The sequence below is a fragment of the Belonocnema kinseyi genome, chromosome 9, assembly GCF_010883055.1.
Source record: "Belonocnema kinseyi isolate 2016_QV_RU_SX_M_011 chromosome 9, B_treatae_v1, whole genome shotgun sequence".
Classification (NCBI taxonomy): Eukaryota; Metazoa; Arthropoda; class Insecta; order Hymenoptera; family Cynipidae; genus Belonocnema; species Belonocnema kinseyi.
This window is the reverse complement of record NC_046665.1, coordinates 11,517,143-11,521,844: the sequence shown is the minus strand read 5'-3', so window position 1 is coordinate 11,521,844 and position 4,702 is coordinate 11,517,143. Positions and strand designations below refer to the sequence as shown.

General features: G+C 41.8%; 1 protein-coding gene across 17 annotated transcripts in view; it reads right to left on the bottom strand.

Moving 5' to 3' along the window:
• LOC117180904 (angiogenic factor with G patch and FHA domains 1) overlaps positions 1 to 4,702 on the bottom strand; it is a 600,913-nt gene that overhangs the window by 296,897 nt on the left and 299,314 nt on the right. The gene's annotated exons all lie outside the window — the stretch shown is intronic.

The window sequence follows — 4,702 nt, the reverse complement described above, 5'->3', positions numbered from 1 at the left end:
CCTCGCCGACAGTTCGGAAGACCAAATCTGTCGGATGAGACGTTTGTATCTGCTTCGGAGAGTATCCTTTATAGATGTCACATCCTAAATGCGGCTCTGTAGAACGCCCAGGCATGTAGAATTCTCTCCAGCGCAAATGTGTCGTATAGCACTTCTATCAACGAGCTCAGGATCTTCAGGTATGCCAGTAAGTTTTCCTCGCTTCAAATTAACCATGGCGCATTTGTCTAACCCAAATTCCATTCCAATTCCCTTAGTATATCTTTCGACATTCACTAAAACTAGATGTAGTTGCTCTTTGTTTTTAGCATAGATCTTAAGATCTTCCATGTAAAATATATAAGTGACCTTGTACTTTCGATCTGCAGGTTTGCCGCACAAGTACCCGTCGGAATGGCGAAGTGCTAGATATAGTGGCAATAATGTAAAGCAAAAGAGGAGTGGGCTTATAGTGTCGCCCTGAAAGACACGTCTCTGAAAGTTGACCTTGTTGTCACACGATTTCTTCCAGATAAGATAGTAAATCTAATTTTCCAAAGCGGCATCAATCTCTCTATGCACCTAACGATTTGCGGATGAACCTATAAACTTTCCAAAAGACAGATAATAAGTCTGTGGGTGGTTGAATCGAAAGCTTTCGTTGTTCATACATTTTTTGCGACACAGGTTCAATTGCCCGAACAACCCTATCCTTTAGGATAGCTGTGAATATCTTATAGAATGTATTCAGACAAGTGATTGACCTGTAATTCTTCGAGTCAGCTAAGTTGCCTATTTTCGACAGGAGTATTGTGCGCCCTTCCATTAACCACTCCGGAATCGGGTCTTCCGACTTTAAATATGAGGTGAAAATACGGGCAAAATGCTGATGGGTTGGAGGAAACTTCTTCCACCAGAAGGTTTTGATAGAATCTGGTACCGGTGCAGAATAGTTCTTCATCCCTCTTAATACTTTTTTCACCTTGGAAAAGTCGAAATGGGTCAGAGAGAAACTGTTGATTTTCTCTGACCCACATCTAACTCCGCTCTAGACTTCTCTTCGCATTAGATAGTATCCGTATTCTCTCAACAATATGCTGCCTGATGGTCAGCAGCTTTGACTTGTTAAGCGTGTGATAACGGGTCCGGAGTTCGCGTGCGCACTTTTGAACCTGGGCGGTAAAATTCCTGCCAGATTTGATGTAATCAATCACACACTGAATGCGGAACGCGCACGGTCTTGCCCAGCCTATCTTTATGGCAAGTTGATGCATTCGTCTTTTGGTCTTATGACCAACCGTTGGTTTTGTTTTACGGTTCGCATCGGCGAAAGCTCTCGCTGCATTATACACTCAATAATTGATAGCCCAGAGGTCGGATTCTTCGGAAAAATGTCCACGAAGCTCGTCATCCATTTCAGCCAGATCTTTAGGCTTGAGAGAAACCTTGGTGTTGATGTGCATGCAACCGTGCCATGTATTCCCATTCAGGGCGAGGACGCGTTCGGTGGCTTTATCATAGGCCCTTCGGTTTGATTCTAGAGGAATCAAAACCGAACCGAAAACCGTCTTGAAGGGACTGGGTATACCGTGAAGCATCATGGGTATGGGAACCTGGACTGTCTTAGGCAGGCTGTAGTACCAGCTTAGGCATCTTGATCGCTGTGCTAGTTGAAGCGTTGTTAGGAATTGTCGACACAGGCTTACTTCTGAGTAAGGCACTTAGTTCTTGATTATCGATAGACTCCTACTCCTGAGGCGTCGTTGGTATTATCTTCACAGTGATGGTGGTGTTTCGCGCCTGTACTATATTGTAGTTGTCTCGTTTGGATGGAAAACATTTGCAATAGAGGTTCAAACATCCCAAACAAGCTATAATTAGCTTAGTGTAGCTGAAGTTAAGTAGAATGCCAGTGGCTGCCAGTCCTAGACCCACATACGTAGCGTGAATTGTAAATTACTTTTTTATTCTACTTTGTTGTTATATACTAAGGTCGTATAGTTGCTGCTCTAATTGATCAAAGACTTGGTGGTTTGCTTTGTAGTTTCTGACATTGGGAACTTCATAGTATTCTGTCTGGTAGGTTTCGAAATTCGTAGGTAGTTTATAAATGCAGTTCATTTTGTGCACATCGTTGAAAGACTTAAATTAAGTAGGGGCTCATAGATAGCAATGGTTACACCCTTAGTTGCTCCTCATCTTACATCCTGAAGATATTTGCATCCATCTAATCCCTTTCAACATAATTCGCCCATTGGGTCTAGGAGGACAGACTAGATCGGCCATTAGATCTTTTTGTGTGGATTCGATTCAGCAATTGAGTGAGGAGAGGGTCTTCTAGTAATGTTGTTGGTTCCATTGTTGGTTCTAAGACACCATGATGTTGCATAACCCAACCGTTGACAATTTCGAATTAAGCAATATTTCACATTAGTACGAATGGAACCTCACACTTTTGTACACCGGTAAGGTGCCACGAAACATCCTGTATGTAGGTAATTCTTGACAATGTTCAAGTTTCGTATTAGTCATAAGTAGATAGGTTCGTTCTTTTTCCTCGACCAAAATATGTGAGAAATCAGAGCGCATGTAGGCTTTTCCTGTGCCATTTTCCACGATAGACTGTTGAACGGGAACTTAATGTATACTGTAGAGTGTGAACTCGGTATTTTCTAATAGGGGCACATCCAATAGTACTTCAACTTTCCTTTTCGGAGAATGATGGCGATTACAGAGAGTTTAACAACCTCGAATACACTTACTTCGGGTCTGTGTATAGGAAACAGAACCTTCGAAGCATGATCTTGGTTGTCTTTGATATTCGGTTGAATTTGTGCAGATGTTAGAGAGAATGGATGCTGGTATACTTTACGCACCGTGTGAATAACGTTGAGTTTTATAAGTAGATCAGAGATTTTCTTATGCTCCAACATCGATAGCATGTATTTAGTCCAGTTAATGCATAGGTATGGTTCAGTGTTATGAGCCATGTAGAAATAGCTTTAGTATACCCAATAGTATGTAATTTAAGATTCGCTTCCCTTAGTCGTTTAAAAGTTCTCTGAGACTTTTTAGCGTGTTCCTCTGGAGTTTCGAATATATTACGATATCATCCAAGTAAACAAAGGCTCCTGAACTGAACATCTACCTTAGGACGTTGTCCATAAGGCGACGAAGGGTCGCGGAAGCGTTTTTTATACCCATATAAATTCGTTAGCATTCGAAATGTCCTCTTCCATAGAAAATACTGTTTTTACCCTGTCGTCTTCGTGAATTTATACTTGATGGCATCCACTCACCAAATCGGATACTATAAAGTAGCGCTCCTGTCCTAGTTAGTCAAGTAGCTCGAAAATATTAGATAAAGGGTACTCGTCACCGAATACCTTTTTTATTAAGGACTCTGTAATTTATAACGACCCAATATTTTCTCCCCCGAGGCGTACATCTTTTGAGCTGCATTTCAATTTGAGCTTCCATTTGCACCAGGGAATTTCGGGGAAAGCGATGTGGCTTCTTTGAGATCACTCTCATCTAGCATCATAATTCGATTTTGAATCTTGTTCGTGATGTTCAGCGTTATACCGGGATACAGAAAAAATCGGTGAAATCATTTACCCAGGCTTTCACAAGTTCTTTTTCCTCATCATTAACCCTCAATGAGCACCCTGGGTCCAATGGACCCGAGCTTTTTTTCGAGCTCGATTTAATTGTACTAAATTTTGAAAAATGAATTAAGAGCAGAGACCTGCCGTTAGTTGACATCACTAACTTTAATAAAAGACACACTGTTTATTTTCTCTGTTCTTCGTTGTTTTTGATTTTCTCCTAGTTGTCTTAAGTATGGCTACGCGATCTTGTATGCTCCAGACTGGGTTCGTTATACCGAAATAATTGATGGTTGGAGACCGCGAAGTTGCCTTTACTTTGTTGGCACATCGCTGCCTCTTTTTAATCTGTGGCGTATGTTTGTAGGCCTCATGCAAATCTTTAGGATTGCGAGAATCTACCAAAGTGGCCATCTCATCGAGTAACCCTCGAATGTAAGCGTCCCAGGCGCATTCTGTTACCAGTTTCATCATCATGGTCGTATTATCGGTTGGCGACGTGTGTTTATCATCTATAGAACACTTTTCTCCGCTAAGTAACCTCAAGGCGCGGTCAAGATAGTCGCTGACACTCTGTTTGCTTCATTCGTAAATTCAGAATTGATTCTAAGTACCAGTCGTACTTTTTCGTGAGAGCGAATCCCTTCTTCAAGTGGGTTCACGTAAGCCGAGCTATTCGTTACATCCATAGTTGGAGCTTCGATGTTTTCATTTGTTATATTAGGGTTACACCGCCGAAAAGGGGGGTACGGCTATGACAGCTGCATTAGAAGGGATGACCTTGCAGTGATTCACCTTCCATATGCCTACTTTTGACAGCAAAAATTCTCCCGTGAAAGACTTTACTTAAGATGTAACGAATAGCTCGGTTTACGTGCACCCACTTGAAGAAGTGATTTGCTCTCACGAAGAAGTACGAATGGTACTGAGAATCAATTCTGAATTTACGTATGTAGCAAACAGAGTGTCAGCGGCTATCTTGACCGTACGTTGAGTGTCCGGTTTACTAGAGTTTGCGGACATGGCCTCAAGGGCCTTCACGGTTAACCGGGGTTCTCAGACGCTTTATTCTCCTACTTACTTGTGGCTTCTTATAGTGATACATACATACATAC